The following is a 13,973-nucleotide window of genomic DNA, read 5'->3' on the forward strand; positions in this document are numbered from 1 at the left end:
CATGTCTTACGAACAAAAAGATCCTGCCTATCAAACCTATTAACCTTTTATAACGACCTCTTCACTGTTTATGACGTAACCAAATCACTGGACGTAGTCTATCTTGATTTCCAGAAAGCATTTGATAAAGTCCCGCATCATAAATTACTTTACAAATTAAAGCAAATAGGTATTGACGGTCAAGTAAACCAATGGATCGCGAATTGGTTGAGCAACAGACAACAAAGAGTAGTGATTGACGGATTTAACTCAGAGTGGGCGCCTGTCACTAGTGGCGTCCCTCAGGGCTCGGTCCTTGGCCCAGTGCTCTTCATTATTTACATCAACGACGTGGATGTTGGACTCAATAACCGCATTAGTAAATTTGCAGACGACACAAAGATTGGCAACTCGGTTCTCACTGACGAAGGCAAAGCCTCCAAGAGGATTTGCACAAAATTTCAACAGTCGGATAGATGGGAGATGCCTTTAACGTGACAAGTGCCAGGTCCTTCAAGTTGGAACGAGGAATAAGAAGTTCGAATACGAAATGCGCGGCGTTAAACTCAAAAGCGTTCAATGCGCCAAAGACTTGGGGGTCAAAATCGCGTCAAACCTCAAATTCTCACAGCAATGCATCGATGCAGCAAATAAAGCGAACAGAATGTTGGGCTTCATTAAAAGAAACTTTGTATTCAAGAATAAAGATGTAATACTCCCGCTCTACAACAGTTTAGTCAGACCCCACTTGGAATATGCGGTACAGTTTTGGTCTCCCCACCATGCAAAGGATATTGCTAAATTAGAAGGTGTTCAGCGTCGAGCAACGAAAATGATCCCTTCCTTGCGCAACAAATCCTACGAAGAAAGGCTTTCTACCCTTAACATGTTCTCTCTTGAGAAACGTCGCCTCCGAGGAAAACTGATCGAATGTTTTAAAATACTTAATGGTTTCACGAATGTAGACAGATCAACATTGTTTATGATCGATGACACTTTGCGCACGAGGAACAATGGCGTAAAACTCAGATGTAGACAAGTAAATTCAGACTGCACCAAATTTTTCTTCAACGTTGTAGTGCGAGAATGGAATAAGCTTCCACCGTCAGTGGTCCAGTGTAACACGATTGACTCCTTCAAAAATAAGCTCGACCGTCACTTCCTTCAACTTAATATCAACTAGAGTAGAAATGCAACGTTTTGGAGTCTTCTGATTAATGTAAAATCACTTAGGTTTAAGGACAGACCACCAAGTCTGGACCATGGGGTCTGTGTGGTCTGATTTTCTATGTAAATCTATGTAAATCTATGTAAATCTCTCTCTCTTTCTCTCTCTCTCGACTTATCAGTTGTTGCTGCCATCTTTACTGTCTAAGGACATAAAATATACAGAGTGTTTGTGTCATAGGTATCAATTTATTTTTAGTATCCCAGAGCTGTAATGGAAAGGATTTTTTTAATATATATAATTTCACAAATATGGAAAGGAAAAAAATCACTAATGTATCTAGCAAATAACTAGGAAAAAAATGATCACATGTTTACCCCCCAAAACAAAAGCAAGAATAATATATATGTACACTAAAGATATCAAAATAATTAAATATTTCAATATTTAGTACATGTGCAGAAATTACTGATAAGATCAAGTTTTTGCAGCTTCAAGTCCCTGAGACTTTAGATTAGAATTAAATCATGAAGTAACACTACAACATTTTTATGAAAATGGTTTAGACCAGGAGTTCTTTACACATAAATTCTCATTGTCATTGGTGCTCACCACATCACCCCTCAATGGCATTGCAAGTAATACAATTTTTAAGTAATAGGTACTACATAGTGACACAGTAAGTTCTCACCAATAACCAATAATGACATACAATATTGTATTCAAGAATAACGGTAGGTTGGAAAAGATGTGCATTTATTTTGATAATGCTATCTAGATTCTCTTGAGTAACATATATTATGTGGAAAGTGTGTGAGTGCGTCACGGATAGAATTTGTTTGCTGCTACGTTGGTGATGTGGTTGCCTGTCCCGGTTCACTTGCACTGTCTAGACACTCAGTGAAGTACTGTTATGGCCAAGTATGACATTTTTAACTCTATAGCCAGTGGTTACTAGGGTCTGTGGTTAATAATGGGTTCTGCAGTTTTGCCTGTTGGAGCTATGAGAGATGATGCAGGGTGTGATTTGCTGCATGAATGCCAAAGAATTTTGGGATGGGTAAGGAAAAAATTTAAGGCACCCACAAGAAACCTCCACTGAGGGCAAAGATAAGACAGAATGATGAACTTCTTGAAAGTGGTGTATTATACGTAGTACACTGACATGTGGAAACAGAACTGTTTAGAATTAACAGTGCTAAATATTAAGAGAAACTAACAAGTGACCAACAAGAGTATTGCAGTGGCTAAATATTTTTTGGTTGTGATGGAAATGTGAGGCAAGCTATGGAGTCAATTGTGAGGAGGGCTTCACATATAAGCTACCTAATTGTTACACAAATAACAGTTTTACTAGTAATCTTATTTATTCGCCATCCATTGGATATTATTGGTGAGACTCTACTGTCCATTTGTTTTTAAAACCATTCCTATGAAATATGGTTGCACTATATATTGCAGATTTGTTAAGTAAATAATTAGTAAACAGAAAAAAACCCTATATATATCTAAATTTGTAACAATACCAAAGCAATATTCACTGTATCAATGATAATAAAGTATATAAAATATTTGATTGGAATTGCAAGGGACCAAATTACAATGAAAATTATAAATTATTTTACTAGTTTGCTGGTATCTACACTACATCAAACACTATATCAATTTTTATTGAGAATCTTTTTGACAAAGACCTTCATTACCTCTCTGGAGTTAGCATACAACCCCTTTAGTTAATATACAACACCTTGAAAGGAAAGTACCCAATGATTGAGAACCCCAGGTTTAGATTAGTGGCCCTTAAAGTTTTAGATGTGACCCAATTAGACTTTCTGTATCACCCTCACGACCCCATCACAAGGTTCTTGATAGCACTGCACACAGTGAAACATTTTGTCCAAAATTTATTTAGCTAAATGCCTGTTACAAAAAATATCCTGTGATCTAGTACTAGGCTACAACCTGTATTTTAAAGAATGCATGGCATTTCTACAGATGAAAGGACTTTGGTTGCAAAAAACGTTGTTTCATAAAGAATATAGAGGTAATTAATAAAGGACATTTAATTATGCAGATCTACTCATAGTTGTACTTTCTAAATTCTGACATAAAATTTGTTCAACTTTCATTAATAATAATATTAGTAATAATAATCATAATAAGGGGACCCTGTTTCCCAAGAAGTTATGGTTGGGATTCATCCTTCTGTATTAAAGAAATTATTGAATATTTGCTGGCGCTGAAGACACTTTTCTGAAGTTCAGACTAAAAAAATAGCATGCAACAACAATGAATGTTGCATTACCTGTAGGCTTAACCTAGGCCTTTAGGAAGTGTACAGGCTATGGTGGTCAAGCAGATGCTACTCGTCTTGGCAGTGTCCAATGACGACAAGAATGGAACCCCTTGTAACTGATGTTGGTGTTAGTCTTACGATAGCCACTGTTATTGTTTGGTATTAGTCTTGATTTTGGTGTTGGGGTTGTCAACTCCAGGATGTCATTTGTTCATACTGAGAGGTTTTGTTTGCTTGCCATGTTTGTGTGGTAATGAAAAAGCTGTTGTAAAATCAGTAATACATACAGTGCTAGCAGTGGCAGGTGATGCCGATGCTGCATGAACCTGTTGTACTTGGGAACAGGATGATTAATAGAGTTGAATATGGTATTAAAGATGATATTCACTAAAATGAATAACTTGTAGGCTACTCTCAGCTCTTAACAATCTGAACATGCTTGGGAAAGGAATCACTCAGGTTTACAAAAGTTCCTGTTTAATATTGCCCCATGTCTCTTGAATGGCACCTTTAACCTGGTAGCAGCAGGGATCATGTTTCTTGATGGTCCCTCTAAGCGAGAAAAATTCATCACTTACATAAACCATTTCTTAATATATATCAAAGAATTTGTGATCAGTTTATGTATCATCTATTTTGGGGGGTTTAAATCATGGCACAAATTTGGCCCTTTGCTCCTACACCGTAAAGCCATAAATTTGGCCCGTTGCTGCTACTGGGTTAACCCCCTCTTTACCACAGCTTCCCACTGATTTAAACATGTGCCTGCAGTACCGCAGCTCCCATTCCCCTGCGCTTCATGTAAGGCTATCTTACAAGACCGCTCATACACACATGCTGACAGTGTGTCTGCCTAGTAACACTGTCTGTTAGTTTCTCTGTCCTCCACCTGTTTCAAGATCTTAATCTGACTCATACTTATTTTGAGTCTTCTCAACTCCTCGCAATCTATCTCATAGTTATGATCTTTTTCACTGCTATCTGAAGGAGGATATTACCTCCACCAAACAGTAAAATATTAGTCACTCGAGTAGCAAGATTATTGAAAACAGAGAATCTTCGAAGGCCTGGGATAATTATATTATCCTACTTAAGCATGAGAAATGGACTCTATAATTGATTGGCTACAGGTTGTGACTTTGACAGATGAGTGACTGTAGGTAATGGTTAATGCATTTTTTTATCTTTCTCGAGAATATTGGCATGTGGGATATGAAAAGCTAAGATCCGCACTCATGATTTGGCTGTACACCACGTCCATGTAACAGTCTGGTATGTGTGTACCACACTCATATTGCTCAGTACTACAAGGACGCTTCTGCACATGTGCCTGCAGTACCGCAGCTCCCATTCCCAGCGCTTAGTGTGAGGCTATCTTACAAGACCGCTCATACACACATGCTGACAGTGTGTCTGCCTAGTAACACTGTCTGGTAGTTTCTCTGTCCTCCACCTCTGTTTCAAGATCTTAATCTGACTCATACTTATTTTGAGTCTTCTTAACTCCTCGCAATCCTCGTGGGATCTGAAAAGCTAAGATCTGCACTCATGATTTGGCTGTACACCACGTCCATGTAACAGTCTGGTATGTGTGTACCACTCATATTGCTCAGTACTACAGGACGCTTCTGCACGTGGTACACACATCGTCAAAACAGCACTGCAGGTACAAAGGGTTTTAAAGCATGGAATAAGGAAGTGTCACGTTCATGTAGATGATGTGTTTAGATTGCCCAGAGGTTTTTGATAGGAATAAGATCCAGTGAGTTGCCAGGCCAAGGTGTTAGCAACTTTACATCATTAAGTCCAAACCAGTTCACCACTAACTTTGTAGTGTGACACAGTGCCCTGTCTTCCACGAAAACATCACCTTCACACCGATTCATACAGTCAGCTCATCCAGGACAAGTTCAAAGTAGTTTTACTGGTTTACTGATTTTGAGGTCCAGCATTGCACAGTTGTGAGTGAATCCTGTGTTTACATCTAATTCCTTGTTACTTGTTCTCCCTAACCAATGCACATATCACTCCAGTCTGGGGCTCTTTGAGCTTTTGTGGTCCCATAGTGAGAATCATGGGGGGAATGATAAGGGGGAGTGGCAGTCAGATGGGGCCCAATATGGGGCATTAGACAAGCATTCATCTATTCCCTGTGGAAGGCTGATAGCCACTGGCTTCAGAAGACTTTTGGGACTAACAAAGAGCTGTCAGTAGAGTTGACAGATGTAAATATTTTCCAGATCATCATGAGAACAGAAGGAGAAAGAAGGGTTGAGTGAATTTAGCTGTGGTGGATGGTGTGTTGCTATCACGTCATCTGCCACCACCAGCACTGTACAATATATTGCAATGGTCGTATGAGGTTAAACCACACACTCCCTCTACCAAGCCTTGGTTGTTGATTGGGCACCACTAGTCAAACAGTCTCACCATTGGTAAACAAACCTCTAGAGTGAACAGGTCACCTTCCACATGGTGCTGTTCTTACAGAATGGTTATGTGTGTGTATTGTATGGAATATAGTCATCTCAGCTTATGTCATTAATTGGTTCCAAAAACTGTCATATAACTCATCTTTTACATAAACCAAACATAATGCCTTAAAATGACTAATAATAATGTAAAACTTGCCATAAAACACCCAGGAAGCTGAAGTGTGGGAAGTGCGCATGTGGGTGGAGCCTGGGCAGGTCAGTACACGTACACGTTTTATTGTGAATATTTCATGCTTGGCAGTTTCATAGCTTTGGAAATATGGCAAATAACTGTGCAGTATATGCATCCTTTAACATAAAGCTGAAAAGTTGGCTCAGCCATTTGTTACTTTCGGTTTCCCAGAAATGAAGAGATCAGAATAAAATGTTTTATCTTAATATGGTTATGTCCTGACAGTCATTACATGTATTTTTTAATATTTACTGGTCTATATAGAGGTGGATGTGTATATTACTAACTGTATTCTATAACATTATATATATTTTACTACTATATTATCAATATAACAAATATATAACAATTATAACTATGTATAGTATAACTTTACCAAAAAGTAAAAAAAATCATTATGAGTATAACTAATTGTTCATTAGGTAAAGATATTTTGTTATAACTTTAACATGGTTATGTCCTGAGTTAGTACATGTATATTTTAATATTTACTTGTCTATATGTATATAGATGTACACAATTTCAACTGTATTCTATATCTGTAAGGAGATTTTCGACAAGTTGGGTGAAGGAGATGGAAAGAAACAAGGGTATGTTGAGGTGAGTTTCTTCTACTAGTTTAACCTTTGCTTCGTCAGGCGAACTGAGGTGGCTCAGGTGTCATCCTGCTGTATATCATATATACAGCATATGCTATATGTCCTATATAGCAAGATGACGTCTGAGTCACCTCAGTTCTGAAGAAGCAAAAGTGAAACTAGTCGCAATAAACTCACCTCAATACAGCTGTTTCCTTCCTTCCTTTACCTATTCTATATTATATATAATTATATCATTTATTGAATCAATTGCTTTTGCTTTTCTAATTCTTCTCAGGACTTCTGGCACCTAGCCAAAATATCTCCTCCAATTTCACTTCTTCATCTTTCCCTCCTCTCCTTAACCCGGTAGCAGCGACGGGCCAAATTTGTGCCATGATATAAACCCAAAAAATAGATGATACATAATCTGATAACAAATGTTTGAAATATATTATGAAATGGTTTGTATGAGGGGTGATTTTTTCTCATTTTTCTTGCTTTCTTGCTACCGGGTTAACCCTGACGGCAGCACCGTCTCATCTATCTCTAAGGCTGAAAAGCTCAAACTTTCTGTAACAACTCCTCTGGACGATTCTGGGCATATTCCTCCTACTCATTCCCCCTCTGACTCCTTTATACCGGTTATTAAGATTTTTAGAAATGATGTTTTCTATGCCCTCTCTGGCCTCAACCCTCAGAAGGCTTATGGACCTGATGAAGTGCCTCCTATTGTCTTAAAAACTGTACCTCTGTGCTGACACCCTGCCTGGTCAAACTCTTTTGTCTTTGCCTATCAACATCTACCTTTCCTTCCTGCTGGAAGTAAGCCTTAATACAGCCTGTGCCTAAGAAGAGTGACCGTTCCAATCCCTCAAACTACCGCCCTATAGCTTTACTTTCCTGCCTATCTAAAGCTTTTGAATCAGTCCTTAACCGGGAGATTTAAAAGGACCTTTCCACTTCTAACCTTCTATCTGATCGCCAGTATGGATTCCGCAAGGGGCGTTCTACTGTTGATCTTCTTGTCTCTTAACTGACTTTCGGTCATCCTCTCTTAGCTGTTTCGGCGAAACTTTCTCAGTCGCGCAAGACATATCAAAAGCTTGCAATTGAGTCTGGCACAAGTCTTTGCTCTCTAAACTGCCATCTTTCGGATTCTATCCCTCTCTCTGTTCCTTTATCTCCAGTTTCCTTTCCAGCTATTCTATTTGCGCTGGTAGACGGTCACTGTTCTTCCCCTAAACCTATCAACAGTGGTGTTCCACAGGGCTCTGTCCTATCACCCACTCTCTTCCTGTTATTCAACAATGATCTTCTTTCCATAACAGACTCTCCTATCCACTCATACGCTGATGACTCCACTCTGCATTATTCAACTTCTTTTAATAGAAGACCCTCTCAACAGGAATTACATGACGCCAGACTGGAGGCTGCAGAACACTTAACCTCAGACCTTGCTATCATTTACGATTGGGATAAGAGGAACCTTGTGTCCTTTAATGCCTCAAAAACTCAATTTCTCCACCTATCAACTTGACACAATCTTCCAAACATCTATCCCCTATTTTTCGACAACACTCAGCTGCCACCTTCTTCAACACTAAATATCCTCGGTCTATCCTTAACTCAAAATCTGAACTGGAAACATTACATCTCCTCTCACTAAATCAACTTCCTCGAGGTTGGGTGTTCTGTATCTCCACAAGTTCTTCTCCCCTGCACAGTTGCTATCCATATACAGGGGCCTTGCCCGCCCTCGTATGGAGTATGCATCTCACGTGTGGGGAGGCTCCACTCACACAGCTCTTCTGGACAGAGTGGAGTCTAAGGCTCTTTGTCTCATCAGCTCTCCTCCTCTCTATCTTCTATCGATATTTTCACGCTGACTGCTCTTCCGAACCTGCTAACTGCATGCCTCCCACACAACTTTCTACTCAAGCTCATCCCTATACTGTCCAAACCCCTTAAGCAAGAGTTAACAACCATCTTCACTCTTTCATCCCTTACGCTGGTAAACTTTGGAACAATCTTCCTTCATCTGTATTTCCTCCTGCCTACGACTTGAACTCTTCCAAGAGGAGGGTACGTATCAGGACAGCCGGTAGGCTTCTTCCTGGTGGATCCTGATGGTCGCCCCAAGGCATTATTATTTCTTTATTGATTCATGAAAAACTACAACAAATAAGGAAGCCATTGATATATTATGTATAATGATAATTGCAGGTTTGGGGAAGAAAGTAGCTGAGAAACAAAATTTTCGTAGCTAAAAAACTGCCTCGACCGACAAAAAGACCCAATGTTTGAAATGAGCGGAAAAGAAAATGTATTGAAACTTATGGTGCATGAGAGGGTTAAGTGTTTTAAATGTATTTATTTGAGTGATCTGGCCACAGGGCACTACATAAACCCATAAAAATGTTGAAAAAATATGAGGATTTTGGGGCCTGGAACGGATTAATTTTTTCTACATTAATTTCAATGGGATAAATTGCTTCCTAATTTGAACATTTTCAATCCGAACAGCCCAAATGAACCAATTAAGTTTGAATCACGAGGTACCACTGTATATATATATATATATATATATATATATATATATATATATATATATATATATATATATATATATATATATATATATATATATATACCTATGTAACAAGTTATATTCTGTGTGTTGTTTATGCTAGTTTAGGGCTACTTGACTATTATGAGCAAAGGACCAGTTAGACAAGTTCAAATGTATGCAGAGGTCCAGATAAATATTGTATCTGAACCTTAAGCTCCAGTAGAAAAATATGATTAAATAATATGAAGGTCCTGGCAATGGATTCTTGCAAGTGGATTTCCTCGAGTGACTTTAGGGCCTACAATCAGTCGAGGAAATACACTTGCAAGAATCCATCGCCAGGACAATGTTATTTAATTATGTTTTTCTACTCCTGGAGTCTGGGGTCCAATTACAACACTCAGAAGGTTCAGATTTGGACCGTGGGCCACCAGATGCGTAGTCCTATGCTAGTTGTAAGGTGTTTGTCATCACTCTGTGTGACCACAAACACCTTACAAATAGCATAAGCAACACGTGGATGAATATAACTCATTAAGACATGGTATACATACATATATTATACGGTGTATATGATATACATATTGCAATATGGTGTTGGTCCTGACCAAGTCTTAGTCTTGGTGATCCCCTGTGCACTGGTAACTAAGTGAAGACTCAGCAAAGGTAAACAAAGCTTCAGAGTTAGATCACCTTCCATATGGTGCTGTTGTTACAGTATGGTGTACATGTGTATTGTATGGTATATATATTATGATATGGTGTTGATCCAGTCCAAGTGTTGGTTTTGGTCATTTGTAGGTAGCGTTACTGAGTCGAAATGAAATGCGGCTGGGTATGACTGTATGTTACAATATGGTGCTGGTCTAGCAGTATAGGGTAGAAATGTACTACAAGTCAGGAAACAACCAACAAAACATCTTTGTAAAATTGGTAAAGGTCAAGGGCAAAATATTATTTTTTTAAATCAGCACTTCCAAATGGGGGGTGGGGTGTCTTAAATATTGATGCATCTTCGATGCCAGCAAATATGGTACATCCTTTATTGTCCCCTCATATGACATAATAGAATATGAACATGTACTCAATCTCCATGTTTACAAGATAATGATAACTAATGATTAACCCCTTCCCGGCGGAGGATCTATATATAGATGTTTCGAAATTGGGACTTTTTGTCTGCGCGTCTATATATAGACGTTTGCTCTCATTTGCCCACACTAGATTGTAGCATGGTCTGTATATAGACGATTCCTTACTACTAACAAAATTAACAAAAATCTTTATTTGGCATCTCAAACCCCGACACTTACCGACATTGCCTCTCAAGGACAGTCACCGCTTGTGCTTTGTCGGTGGCGGATGTGCTATGCACATCAGCTAACACTGGGAATTTATGCATTTTTTTCCTATTTTATTTTATTATTAGTCTATCATGTCAAGGAAAGAGACCTCTTAGACGGAAGAAATGACTTCTTTGGCAGCTGAGGATATAGATGCTGATTTTTTGGATGATTTTGATGATACTGACTCATCTACTGTCAGTGATTACACTGATACAGAATCTAAACCTTCATATAAATATATCAATATACATATAACCAATCAAACTTAAATAACATCTATATATAGATTCAAATGTTTGTTCAGTTTTGCGCAGAGTCTATATATAGGCGTCAATCGGGAATGCCCACTTGCAGGAAATCAATATATACACGTATGGATGAAAGTCGACAGCCTCTATACAGAGCCGATTTTTTTTTTTTTTTTTTTTTTTTTTGATAGTACATACATCTGCCCTGCCGCCGGGAAGGGGTTAAATAACAATATATACAACAATGTGTTTTAAGGTTATTAATACAAATCAATGGCTATATATATAAAAAAAATGCCCTCATGTTAATTCAGTAAAGAGAATAGGATGCCAAAAAATGAAGTTAGAAAATGGGTGCAGAGGTGTCTTGATACTCCCTACTGAGAGTTCATCAGAGGAATGAGGAAAGATAGTGGAGAGGAGGCTGTTCCAGAGCCTACTCTGTGATAGGGATGAAAGTGAAGATACTGATCAATTCTTGCATTAATCAGTAAGTAGGAATGAGGTTGAGTAGAGAGATGTGCAACAGGGTTGTTAGAGGGATGGAGGAATGAAGTTACCAAGTCCAGAAGGTAGTGATAAAAGAAAGCAAGTGAAGCAACACCAGTCAACTTTGAGAGGATAAAGACAGTTAGTTAGAGGAGTTGAGGCAAATGGCCTTGGCTCTACTCTCTTGAGAAGAGGTGATAGACTGGGATAAAGATTACAATTTAAAGGAATTAGTTTTGATTTTCAGATGGCAAAAAGAGTGATTAATACTGTACTGTAAGTTTTTACAAGAAATAAGAAAAGGGCATGGAAAGGAGAAGTGAAGTGAGTGGATAGTGTTCTCAGGGCAAGGGAGCATGTCAATTCACTGCTTATGAAAATACATAACTTGATACATATTTTTCATTAGGTACTAACTCCATATTCCTCTGCTTCTGGATTATTTAGTTGTGCATTATTATTTATCCATTCAATAATATTAACTATTCACTTCTTATTTTGAACTACTGCTTCACTGAAGTCATGCTTATTTCAGAGAGGAGCGAAGATGCTGATTTCTCTTAAAGAAGTGTATGTAACAAAAAGCTGCATAAATACAACCTTCAAGCTCTTTACTTTCAACTTTGTTTACAATATGAAATGATAAATTAAATGTTTTTGTAATCAAAGAGTTTTGGCTTTCCATTTCCTGGAAAGGACATTACAAATGCTATATTACTATACTGAATTATGACCCTTACCACAACTATTTGGTATCTCCTTTGGTGCATCTGTTACCTGAGAGCACTGATTTTCCATAAGTACAATACTTTCAAAACAATATCAACAAACCATACATATATTAAGTTAATACCTATTGACCTAGAGCAAATTTTGTAATATCACACAACAAGATGAAGTGTTGGCACTGTGAGGAAGGAGGAAATGTGGTATGTGGGTATGTGTGTGTGAGATAGTTTTAAATTTAAGGAGAGTTCGCTATGATTTCAAAAAAGCCTGAGGGCCTTGGCTTATTTGTTGTGCATATTGGTACCTTATTTTTCATCTGTAAGTTTCAAATGAATCATGCATTTTTTTTCCTTTTCAAGTAATTTTTCATTATTTTGCAAAAACTTTCAAGTTGATCTCCATCACTTTTGCACCCACTTCTTTTGTGATTACACATCAAATACTTTACAACTTGCCTACCAAAACTGTAAAAAATAGCAAAATCTTTTCATTTAGTTATATAAAAACGCATGTGGAAATTCACAAACCAAAATCTCTTCGCATAACATGCTAAAAATATTCTCTAAGAAATGAAAATGCTTTAACAGTTTTATTCTATGATTAATCAAGTTTTATCCCTAAATCTTTATTGCAATTATGAAAAAAATAGAGGGGTAGATAGCATATACGTTTTCTAACATCTTGCTCAGGGTATAATGTGATTCAAGTTTTTCTCAGTTTCGTACTGCAAACCTATTGATTCTGGTTTCCTTAGGGTTCAATAACGATACTAAAACTTGCCCTCATGATCTGGCACCTACTTCATTCCCTATAAAGGATATTACTCACTTGGTTGCAAAGGAATCATGAGGCCCCACCTCATTCATTTTGCCACGTTTCATATCTGCTAAAATCCGCCTGGTTTGTAATAACTCCTGGCACTTCCACTGATTTTTCTATTCATTTTGGGCTTCTAAAGTGTTCTTTTTCTCTGGGTATCTGGGTTTCAATCCTTCTACCTTCTCATTTCTTCCAAAAATGGTAGTGAGGAGGTTACTATTGCTAGAGTCAAAATTGTTCCAGAAGTGTTACCTGGGTGTCAAATTTGACTCTGAAGAATCAAGCATGTTTGATATTCAAAATTTTTTGCCCAAATTTTGGAATGCAGTGAGTCATTGGGATTCTGGGTTCTGCCTTTCAGGTGGGCAGCTGCCCTCCTACCTGAAGCTCAATTTTTTAAAGTTTGTGGGGAATGATGCAGGATGTGAGAGTAAGGAGAGCAACAAGTGGCGTGTCATGTGTTTGGTTTCAGTCTAAGCATGTTGCAGCTCCTCACCATCTCACACACCTGTCTTCCTCCCAGGTTAAGTTGCCAGAATATGCAGGAATGTATTAATATGCAATTATTTCATCAGATATTAAAAATAGGTCAAAAAACCTACTAAATTATCAAACACATGCTCGGCGGCATGCCACACATTCCTGGTGGCTATTTAAATTCTCCCGACCCAGGAGATTTAAATTTTCAGAATCTGAAAGAAATTTGCCATTCAACATTTTTAGGACAGATGGATTTGCCAAACTGGATAACTTTTTTTTTTTTTTCAATATACTATAGCGAACTCTACCCTTAAGTGGTTCTGCTTACATTATATGACATATCTTTACACAGATATTGTCCAAATGTTACACATATTCTCCCACTTGAAGTGTAGTGAAAATATTTGGCAAAAAGTGTAATCTATACAGTGGAGGAGCATGTGTGGCTGTATCCTTCAATTTTCATTATGACAATGCATTTCTTGGATTTCTCAGACTTCGTGATATAATTAGAAAGGCAACAGGAGACACCTTGTACAAGGATGTGAACTAAGGACCAAAGGCAGTATGTGGCTGTTTCATGGTAAATCACTATTGCACTC

General features: G+C 37.9%; 1 long non-coding RNA gene across 1 annotated transcript; it reads right to left on the reverse strand.

The window, feature by feature from the left end:
* Positions 1-1,616: 1,616 nt before the first annotated feature.
* On the reverse strand, positions 1,617-5,037 carry LOC126995397 (uncharacterized). The gene is made up of 2 exons (XR_007750297.1): positions 4,897-5,037; positions 1,617-4,332 (listed from the first exon to the last, which is right to left on the reverse strand). It is a non-coding gene; the product is annotated as an uncharacterized LOC126995397 (long non-coding RNA).
* Between the last annotated feature and the right edge of the window lie 8,936 nt (positions 5,038-13,973).

The sequence above is a fragment of the Eriocheir sinensis genome, chromosome 8 (genome assembly GCF_024679095.1).
Source record: "Eriocheir sinensis breed Jianghai 21 chromosome 8, ASM2467909v1, whole genome shotgun sequence".
Classification (NCBI taxonomy): Eukaryota; Metazoa; Arthropoda; class Malacostraca; order Decapoda; family Varunidae; genus Eriocheir; species Eriocheir sinensis.